The sequence below is a fragment of the Canis aureus genome, chromosome 1, assembly GCF_053574225.1.
Source record: "Canis aureus isolate CA01 chromosome 1, VMU_Caureus_v.1.0, whole genome shotgun sequence".
Classification (NCBI taxonomy): domain Eukaryota; kingdom Metazoa; phylum Chordata; class Mammalia; order Carnivora; family Canidae; genus Canis; species Canis aureus.
In genome coordinates, this window is record NC_135611.1 from 78,473,768 (window position 1) to 78,485,565 (window position 11,798).

Sequence of the window (11,798 nt, forward strand, 5' to 3'; positions counted from 1 at the left end):
TGTGACATCTCAGGGCCTTGGGAGTAGCAGAAAAAAGTGTAGGCCTGTCCACAGAGGAGTCCCATGACACTGACCATTTATCTGGTGACCATGTGGGCCCGATAAACAAAGCAAATCTGTCCGGTTCTCCCTCCCTCTGTGGCTTTTGGGCCTGTGCGTTTGCATTTCCCAGGACAGTTGCAGGAGACACCAAAACTTGTCTTCATTATGGCTCTGACTCATAACCCAATTAATGGTGTCAAGAAGTGAAACATGGTCCCCAAGCCCAGCTGCCTTTTGAAAGCAAGTCCCAGCCTGTTCAGAGCAGTAATGAATTGTGCTCCAGAGAGGGTGGCTCCGAATCTGTTCTGCTAGCCAAGAGCAAAGGAGAGCAGGGTGTTCCAGAAACGCAGTGTGTGATGTCAGCTCTTGGTTTTGGGGTTTGAATGCACTTGGTCTCAAAAACAAGAGAGAGGAATGATGGGCCAGAGGGAGGGGAAGAAAAAGTTGTTCCATGCTTACCCTGATTTCAAAGAGGAGCTGTTTGCCTCATCAGCCCTAGATTTCTCCTGTCACCTCCATGGTCAGAGTTTCTTTAGGTAGAATCCCCCTTTCACCTGGGGGTTCGTACATGGGCCCATCCTGACAACACTGGTTTGTGGACACAAGGCCAACACCATGCAACCATTTCCCAACTTCCATTATAGAGGTTATTCTGTGAGTTCAGACATGCTAAATTTTCAGAATGGGGTATGCTGGGAAGGACTCTCAGCAAGACCAAGGCTTACTCTTCCTTTAGACACCTGCCTGAATGCACATAATTTAAAAAACAGGCTTCCTGTGACTGAGTGGTAATGCTTCCTTCTAGGAAGCCATTTACTTCTTTCTGAAAAAAAAATAAAATAAAAAATCAGACCTCTTTATGAACCAAATGCAGGGTCCTTTAATAATACTGAGGAGAGCTGCCATTTAGTGGCACGGTGTCACACTTGATGAGAGAGCTCTGTTATCTTGTCCCTGACGTTCAGAGCAACCCTTCCAGTGGGAAACTGTGCCCCCATTTCTCAAGTGAGCACTGTTTTTCATTTTGAAGGAAGCTGGGTGAAGAAGAATGTGGATGGTCTTTGCCTTGGAAAGAAGATGGGAACTCCTGGGTTCATAGTTAAAAGCTCATCTCTTCTTACTACTTTCTCACCCTCTGTGAGTTGCCTGGGGATATTTAGTATCCCAAGTAGTATAAAACCTCATTTCATGTCTGTAGGAGACAAGAGGGGGATTTCTAAGAGGGTAGATCTCCCAAGGGGAGGTTCAGAGGGAAGAAAGAGACCCCAGCAACATCACCCCAAACACCTGCAGGATCTCAGGTCTTCTTCAGTGGCCCTCCCCCTGGTGTGGACTGAACCCAGTTTTGCCTGGCTTACTCTCCTGACAAGATGACAGCCTGTGGTGACAAGAGAGGCAGTTGAATGCCCAGCCCCTGCCTTTCCCCAGGGATCCCTTTCTTCTGTTGCAGCCAAATGCTGCTCAGTTGAGAGCTCAGGAAACAAAACAGTCTTTGTTGCTTAAACTGAAATCATTCCCATGGCTGATTGTCCCAGTGGTCTTGTTGTTAACAATACTTCCTCCTCCTCCTCCCCCCCTTCCCTCCTCCTCCTCCTCTGCTTTCTCTACCCCACCCACTCCTCGCCCTCTATAATTCTTCATCATTATCCTTCTGAAACACGACAAACCTAACAGAATCCTGCCAAAGCTAGTGGCCCTAGGGAGTTAGTACAAAAACTAAAACAAGAGCCAAACTCATTTGGAAAGGTTTGGGTTTCATGGGAATGGTTTGGTGCAGTGAGAAGGAGAGAAGCAGGGAAGCTGCCCAGTTGGTTGTCTACTGGGATGGTTGCCCAGGGAGTGGGGCCATGACTGGGTCAGTGATTGTTCACCTACTTTAGATCATGGATGTCTCTGAGAATTTGAGGAGCACACATAACACCAGGTTTGGGTTCACAGTTTGGCTTTTCTGAGTACTCAGTCTACAGGCTACTGCTCCGTACACTCTGACTTCCTTTCACTGGCTTGATCTATTTTAGTTATAAACCCAATGGATACATATAGTTAGGAGATGTGACCATGTAATTTATTGTCTTCATTGGAACACCTTTAAGAGTGAGAGACACTGCTAATAACTATACTGAGTCAACATGTATCATCATCCAAGATGGTCCCAGGCAAACTGGGACTCCCTTCTCTTGTCATGGGAGTTTGGTGGCAAGATCTAGGACTGGGAAGTGGGTTCTATTACAAGCTACTTAGAATCTCTGGGTGACTCTGAGCTTACCCAACTGTAAAAATAAAAGAATTGGACTATCTTCAGAGTGCTTTTGTGTGCTGGTGCTTTGAATCCTTCTATTGTTTACATGTAAATGGGAGAAAAAATATTTTGGGTGACATATTTTGCTTCCTCTGGGTTGGTTTAATCAATGCATCTGCTCAGATATCTGGGGGGAAAAGATACTGGGACGTGTGAGAATAATGTGGTGCAAAAACCTGGGAATATGTGAGGATTTTTCCTTTTCTGAAAGAACAGGGCAATACTCTTATGAAGCGTCTCCTTGTTCCAAGTTATTGACCATGGTATTGAGTACTAATCATGCAGAGTGTTTACTTGGGGCTTTCGGGGGAGCACCTAAGAGGGGAGGCATTCTCTGTCTCAGGGGCCTAGCCTCTCAGTTATATGGAGAAAACAAGCCTGCATTTGAAGATAACAGCAGCTGGGAAGGCACTGAAATCTCAGAGCTCTTTGAGATCCAGGTGTAGGGATAATTTGGGAGAGATTCTGGTGTTAGGATTTCCCCAGTCACCTTGTATCTCTTGAGCAAGCAGGAGTCAGAAATATGAAAGAAGGTGAGGGGCTCATGGGCGGGTGAAAATGAGTTTGGTGCAGAGCACCGGATCCTGGGACAAGCATGTTTGCAGTTGTTCTGGGTCTGCCATTGATTTTTAGGATGCCCACAGGCAGATCCTTTTCGCTTCTTTCAAAGGTTTCATTTTCTCCTGCTGTTCACACTGAATGAGAATTGAGACCAGAATATTGTAAATGGCTTACCCACTCTGCGTTTTGAGGTTAAAGGCACACAGTGAGGCGGGCAGCGGGGTGGAGAGAAGGCAGTGATCCAGGAGTGAGGACACTGTTCCAAACACTGGCCCACACTCAGTCTGGATATACTGACCCAGTCTTTTTGCTCTAGAAATCTCTATTTTTGTCCTCAGAGGCTTTTGTTTGCTTTTTTTGTTGTTGCTGTTTTTTCTTAAAACAGTGGAATCCTTTTAAAAGGAAGAAATCTTGTATAGATTTCTTCCAATATAAAAAAATATGGTATATATATGTGTATGTGTGTATACATATATATACCAGCAGATCAAAACTTAGATAACTTTCCTGTTCCTCTAAAAGCTCTGACTGTCCAGAAATGCAGTATCTCCAGTCATCCAATTCCCAAATGCCAAGCCAACTCTGGGCTTTATACTTACTTCCTTGCCCCTTATTCTTTACCCTAAAAAAGTGTCCTGCCTTCTGCTACATGTTGCAGTTTTCTGGACCCTTAGGAATGGAGACTGCCCACTTTATGAGGTGTTAAATACAGATCATTTGTGTCAGCTGAATTGTCTTCTTTAATCATTGTGACACACATATAAAGCTGTTTCGATTGAAGAGGGCTTATGACCCTGACTGGCTGACTGGCAGACTAGTACCAGTTCTGTCTTTCGTTTGGCAGCCTATAGAGTGCTCTGAGGCACTTCTTGGCTTGGCTTCCATCAGCCCTGAGGTTGGGGTGAATTTTTAAAAGGTGTGGCACTCTGGTCTGTGCAGCTTCTACAGGTGTTGGCACGTGGGGCAAGGGCTACGTGGAAACCTCTTCTCTTCCGTGGGTCTGTGCAAATTGCCCATGACCTGCCCCCAGACCCCTCGCACTTGGAAACCATTGAACAGTTCTCCAAATCGCTCCTTCCAGAATTTGGCCCTCTGTGTCATAGACATGGCTTTCTGGATTGAGGACCAGAGCCTGGAGTGTGGTCAGCCCCTGGATTTGTCTGAGGAAAACAAGGAGCCAGAAACCAAGAGCTTGCCAATCAAGAAGCCTGGCTCAGTGTCAGTGCCACCTCTGGAGACATCCATTCAGCCTCAAGCCGGCCATCCTGGCTCTCTGGCTGCCAAATCCGCTGTTCCCTCAGCAATTCTGGTGCTCAGTTTGATTGTTTACCCAAGCGGGTTATCCGGGACTGTGAAATATGATTCTTGAAGGCTGGAGTGAAGTGAGTGGCCCTCAGGGACCAGACACCTTGGGTTGTAAATCAATCTTTGCCATACAGACACTCCAGCGGTTAGACATTACAAGGTGAGGAGTGGCTCCCTTGTGGAACACCCTGTAGCGATTGCCATGTTAGCCAAGAAGATTGTGTTACTGGAAATGCTCAGATGGAAGATACAGAATCCCCTCTTGGGACTGTGTTTTGGACACATGGGAGCATCTGTTAACAGGAAATGAGTATAGCTGGGCACTGGGAATGATTTGAGGAGTAGCTTTTTTTCTTTCTTTTTGTATGGAAAAGGAACAGATGCTTGCATAAAATATATTTCTTGATAATTCTGTTCAATACTCACGAAAACAAACAACCCAAAACCTACCCATCAGGATAAATGCTTTTAACTCTTTGAGTCTCCTTTATGTTCTAGCACATTGAATAATTATGTCTTCTAAAATTTCATTTTTTGGATGATTTCTAAGCAGTCAGCTATGTTTGAGTTATACTTGGGAAGAGTCAGCAAGTGACTTGAGTTAATGAACTGATAAGGCCACAGACTATCCCTGTGATAATATCTGAGAAAATCCAGACTCCAGATGTCTTGATCTAGTGTTGAACTTAAGTTTTTCAGTTTGGGAAAATGAAAAAGTTCTAGAGATGGATGGTGGTGATGACGGCACAACAATGTTAATGTATTTAACGCCACTGAATTGCACACTTACAAATGCTTTAAAAAGTAAATGTTAACCTCTGTGTACTTTATAATTAGAAAATAAAAATTTATAAAAACCTCAGGTCTTCATTTTTATTTTTAGGCATTGTGTACTCTAAACCAAAGGTAATGTGGTTTGGTTTTTAAATTCATGACCCATGAGAATCTGGCATATTTCATATCTCCCTGGACTCTTCCGCTCACTTGTGAGTCTCAAGCTCCGAAATGTTCATTCTTATTCCTCTGTCACATGATTCCTGCTCAGCCGTTTCAAATCCCAGGGAGCAAAATAAAAAGCAGACTGTGCTTCCATCGCAGAAGTCCTATAAAAAGCTAATGCTGTGAGGGCTCTACAAAGATTTTAGAATCTGTGTTTACTTTGGCCAAGCATCCCAAATTTGGAATGCTGAGAGCTACTAACAAATTCTTGCCACTTACTGACCAATTCATGCTTTATTTACCTGTTTTCCTGCCTCTGAGTCCTTCAGTACATGCTCATCACATCCTGCAGTGTTCAAGGCACCATGTTCAGTGCTTTGAGAAGTATCAGACTGACCTACCCTCAAGGTAGAGGCACTAGAGATAATATTCTTTTTTTAAAAGAATATATTTATTTGAGAGAGAGTGAGCATGAGAGCTGAGGCAGGGGATAGGCAGAAGAAGAGGGAGAGAGAGAAAGAATCATCAAGCAGACTTCTGGCTGAGTGCAGAGCTTGACTTGGGGCTCCATTCCAGGACCCTGAGATCGTAACCCATTGGACACTTGACTGACTGAGCACCCAGGTGCCCCTTAGATTTTTCTGTTTTTAAAAGTATGCTCATTAGCCTAAATTAGAAACCTGGAGTAATCCCCAAGCTCTTTTTCCCTAAGGACATCTCATTAATGATCAAATCTTATGGCAGTGGTTTCTTTCATGTGTCCCATCCTCTTTGTTCTTCTACCTCTAACATCATCTAAGTCACCAGAATCCCTTCTAGATTACTGAAATAGCTTCCTAATGAGTCTCACTATTTCCTGACTTATGCCTTGAAATCAGTACCAGAATAATCTTTATAAAAACACAAAACTGATTATGTCACTGTGGTTAGAAAATAAAAAATCATTCTATGTTTTCCCATTGTCTACAAGGTAAAATCAAAACCTGTAGGATGGAAATAGGACTTTTTGTGATCAGGCCCTACCTATGCTTCCAGCCTCATCTCCTAGCACTCCACTCTACCATGTAGTCTTTCTGTAATTAAATTCTCATAAGTACCTTACAAATTCATGCCTCTGTTTCTTTGCACACAAATATGATTTCCTCTCTTGAAAGTCAGATGAATACTTTATCTGGCTCTTATTTTTAAATTTCTTTTTAAGAAATTGGAAGAGAGAGAGTGAGAGCATGCACATGTGCTTGTGGGGTGGAGGCAGGAGGGGCAGAGGGAGAGGGAGAGAGAGAATCCCAAATAGCCTTCACACCCAGGGCTTGTTGCGGGGTTCATTGAGGGGCTGATCTCACAATCCTGAGATCATGACCTGAGTTGAAGTCAAGCATTGGACACTTAACCTACTGAGCCACCCAGTCGCCTAACTTTATCTGGCTTTTTTTTTTTTTTTAATTTTGTTTATTTGAGATAGAGAGTGAGAGCAAGCAAGAGAGAGAGAACATGAGCAGTTGGGAGGGGTAGAGGGAGAGAAAGAAGCAGGCTCTCCCCTGAGCAGGGAGCCTGATGCAGGGTTTGAGCCCAATACCCTGGGATAGTGACCTGAGCTGAAGGCAGATGCTTAACCCACTGAGCCACCCAGGTGCCCCTATCTGGCTTTTAAAACTTAAATGGCATGTCTACTGTGCCCTTCCTTCATACAGTTCCCACTAAAATATCACTTCTTTTAAACCAACATAAATGGCAGAATGGACAGAATTATAAGGTTTAGAGTCACATAAATCCTTATACAAATGTGAAATGATGACCATCATATCAATTGCTGATTATTGATATTTCAGAATCTCCCCAGAGAAAACCTGCTGGTTGAGCAAAGCTAAGCTTATTGGCCTTCTGAGTAAGGGAGAAGGCCAGTATGACTTTTAGTAGCTTCTGAACAATGGGTGGGCGAGGGGAGGATGTTTTAGGGCCTGGTCTGTGTGATTTTAAGGTGGGGCTTTCAAGGCAGAAAATTGGATGGGATTGGGCAGGTTATATGATAAAATAACTTGGAACTGGTGGACATGGGGAGGCAAAGATCTTAAAGTAACCCTTGATGAACACCTTTGGTCTTAATAATTAAGTAAGTTGTTTTTAACTAGTTCAGTCTTACTGGAGCAAAGATTTCATGGAATAAGAGTACTTTTTTTTTTTTTTCCTGGTTCAGTATTTTTAGCACAGAAGCAGGAAAATACTGTCCTGGGATTGTCTAGCCAGGGTCAGGGAAGAACTGGTAGTTTAACTTCTTGCTATCTCATAGGGATATTTCAAGGATTGAGTGCTTTTAATGCATATGAAGTATTTACCATAAAACCTATATAGCAGGTTCTCAATAAAAGGAGTTTATAATTACTACCCTACATATTTTGCATATTAGAACACCTATAGTACTTTATTTCAATGATTTGTTTTAATGTCTCTTTCTCTCTCACTATATCACAAGGACCCAAGTACCAGCCCTATGTTTTATTCATTTTGTATCTCCAGCTTTTAGCACAGAGCTTTGCCACTTAATGGGCTCTCAATAAATGTTTGTAGAATGAAAGAATGAGTGTGCTGTGTTAAATAAACTGTGTATGTGAGTTGATGCTGAGGAACTTGTTAGTCATACAGGTGACTAGCATGAGAAGGGAAGAGAGGACAAAGTCTTCCTGGAATGTAGGAGGTGAATGAAGAAATGAGAATTCTTATTTTCTCCTGCTCTTGCATACTAAGGAGCAGCTCTCTTGGACTGACGTTTAATACATTTAGCAGACAGCCATCCATCATTCTTTGTTTGCAGACAAGAGCAGGTGATAGCTCCATTAACTCTGCCTGCGTAACCCGTGGAGCAAAACCTCCAAGGTTGGTTTGGATTAGGACCTGATGCTAGCTGATGTGGAACAGGGCAGAGAGGCTGAGAAAGACAAGCATGGCTGGCTGGTGACTGTTTCTCATGTTTAATGGGAAAATCTTGAACTGTGGCAACCCTTTGCACTAAGAAGGTAGGGATGACTCAAGAGAAAACCAGGACCATATAGTATCAAGGAAGGGATTGATAGTTCTGTCTCTTAGTAGTGAATGACACTGTTCAGGTTAAATAACAACACCGAGTCTTCACTTTCATTCTGCTAGGCAGCCTAAGTTACACAGATAGTTGTTCTTGGAAATCATATATTTGCTCGAATCCAACCTTTCTTCTACTGAGGCAAAAAAAGAGTTTGGGTTATGTAATAGCTGTCTGCTCTTAGTTTATACTTCTGTTAGAGCACCGACTCAGACAAAACCATGCTCAGTTTTGTAAAGATCTGTCTTTTTCACTAGAGTACAACTCCCATAGGGGAATGGTCACTAGCTTATTCAACATTTCATAACTGCCAGGCCCCTTTTGCCATGGATCCCAGGAGTGACAATGCCTGGCACATAATAGAAAATGTTTGCAAAATTGATGGTGATGAAATGAATATACATAGATGGAATACCTGAGTCAAACAAAATATTTCTTTTAAAATAATATTAATTTTGGTTATAAAATAATGCTTCATTAGGAAATATGTAACCATAACCAAATTTATACGGAAGCAAAACAAACCCATAAAGTCAACACTGTGAGCACTTTATTCACTCACTTTCATACATACACACACATACACACAGTACATAAATATGTATTTATATATAGATATGTATACTTAGACTTAAAATACATTTATACATACTTGTGTTTATAAATATAATGTATATATATTTAAGTATGTATATATGTGTGTGCATGAAATTGGATTTACATTATGTAAATAATTTTGAACCTTATTTTTTCCACTTTATCTATTGAAGAATTTTCACATGTTTAAAATATTTTTGAAAACATTTTTATTAGCTATATAGTTTTCCATCTCGTAACTTGGCATTATTTACCTAAATTGTGTCTGTCTTCCAAATTTACCAGGAGCTCCTTTGTGACAAATATTGAATGTATTTATATTGTTAAAAGAAATTCTAAATTTGTTTTGGCTCAAAGGGTGAGAATATTTTTAAGACCCTTTATCCATGTTACCAAGTTGTACTTCATAAAAATTTTACTGATACACGATTTCCTCCACAAAGCATGGTTTTTCTTTTTCCTGTACTGATTCCAATGCAAGTTTTTAACATTAGAGAAAAATTTGGTTTCAATTTTAAAGGAAAAAAATAGAATTTTATTGCGCTTTAATTTGCATGTGTTTCTTCATCTTGAATGATGTATGAGTATCTTCTATTTTACTATAATGTTTACCATTTTCTTATTGAGTCACCAATAAGAGCTTCTTATATATTAATATTGTAGTTTTTTTCACACTGTCATTTACCTTTTATGTTAGAGTTGACAAACATATTAAAATTTATGGGAAATAAAATATAATCTTTCTTTTTTTCTTTTACACTGTAGTTTTTTCCTTTGTTCTTAGGCTTAGAAGTTTTAGTACAAAGTCAAACCAAGAAGTTCATGTTTCTTCGGTTTAATTTCTTATATTTAGCCTTTTAATTCATTCACCTGGTGCTATTTGGTATAACACATTAATTAAGGATGGTATATTTTTTAAACTGCAAATATTTTTTGTAATTGCCCCAGTCTAATTTAATGCATAATTTTAATAATAATTTTAATTGTCCCAGTCTAATACGTTAAGTTTTCTCTTCCCATTAATTTGTTGTACTAAAATCTAATGTAACTTGAATATTCCTGTGCCTCATGAGCCTATGGATATTAACTGGGTCATTTTAACAGTACTTACTTAAATTTCAGTGGGATGTGTTCCTGTTTGAGCAGGAATTCCAGTTGCTCATGTGACACCCTCCACCTCCACCCTTCACCCCAAGACCCATCCCCTCTTGAGTATTTCTGGGAATTCTTAGGGGCTGGCTCATTTATACTCTCTGACAAGTCTGATTGGAGATTTTCGAGACATTGCTTTTGCCTTGAAATGAAGTATGTAATCCTCCCTTTCCAATTACTCCATCTAAATGGATCCTAGTAGTTGATGAAGTAATTCTTTATATATGCATTACAGCTAATCGAAGAAGAAAGAATGATAGAATTAAAGTATGTCATTTTGCTACCTGTAAGGAAGTAATGGTTATAGTCAGTGTTCTCATTGGCTTCTAAGACTATTAGGTAAAAAAGCTTGTGGAAAACTTTTAAAGTGGCTATGACTGATAACATCTAAACCCATGGATCCATCTTAATGGAAAAAAGAGACAGCCAAACACACATGCCTCCTGATGGGATTCTATAACACAGCTTTGAAGAGTTTGAACAAAAAATATCCAACTGGAATCTGCTCAAGTCCCTAGATCTAATTATTAGCTCTCAAGGCACTCAAGGGATGTAGGAACATATAAAACAACACTATGAGGATGTATTTGGCAAAACTGAGAATGTAAGGAGCTTTTCGGGACAAACAAGCCTGTTCATTCAATGATTAAATTGTGAAGAAATTTGCAAAGGAATGGGGAATCTACACATTGAGAGTGACAAAAGAGACATAGCGACTAAATATAATGTGATCTTGCTTGACTCTTGTTTCAAATCAAGAAACATTGTGAACCAGTGAGGGAAATTTTAACTCTGATTGAATATTTGATGATGAATTATTTTTAGTTTCAGGCATGATAACAGTTATGTTTTAAGAAAGTATTATTGTCTTTTAGAGAACCACATGGAAATAATTATGGATGAAATGACATGCTGCCTGAGATTCATTTCAAAATAATTCAGTGTGGAATGGAAGGGATATGAATTTAAATGAAACACTGGCTATAGGTTAATCATTGTTGAAGATCAGTGTTGGGTCTATGGAGCTTTATTTTACTTTTCTTTTTTTGTGTGTGAAATTATTAATTTATTTTTGTGACAGAATAGCACAGCACTTACCATTTTAACCATTTTAAGGTGCACAGTTCAGTTGCATTAAGTTCATTCATGATGTCATTCACCATTACTACTCTCTAATTTCAGAATTTCTTAATCACCTCAAAAAGGAATGTGAAAGTTTCCTTAAGAAAAATATTTATAGGGGATCCCTGGGTGGCTCAGGGGTTTGGCACCTGCCTTTGGTCCAGGGCGCCATCCTGGAGTCCCAGGATCGAGTCCCGCATCGGGCTCCCAGCATGGAGCCTGCTTCTCCCTCTGCCTGTGTCTCTGCCTCTCCCTCCCCACCCTCTCTCTGTCTATCATGAATGAATAAATAAAATATTTAAAAAATATATTTATAATGAAAGCAGCATCTACTGAGTATATGGGTGGCTGCTCAGTTTATCATTTTGTTCCCTTTGTCTTTTTTTTTTTTAAGATTTTATTTATTTATTCTTGAGAGACACAGAGAGAGGCACAGACATAGGCAGAGGGAGAAGCAGGCTCCTTCTAGGGAGCCCAATGCAGGACTCAATCCCAGAACCCTGGGATCATGACATGAGCCAAGGCAGATGCTCAACCTCTGAGCCACCCAGGTGCCCCTTCATTAGTCTTTAAATCAAAGAGTCATAGGATATGGGATATTTAAAAAGTCTGTATTTTTTTCTTTTCTTTTTCTTTTTTCTTTTTTTGTCAAGTTAGTTGGTTTTCTGAGCTGAAGCCTGGTGATAATGTTCTTTGAATTTTCTTCCA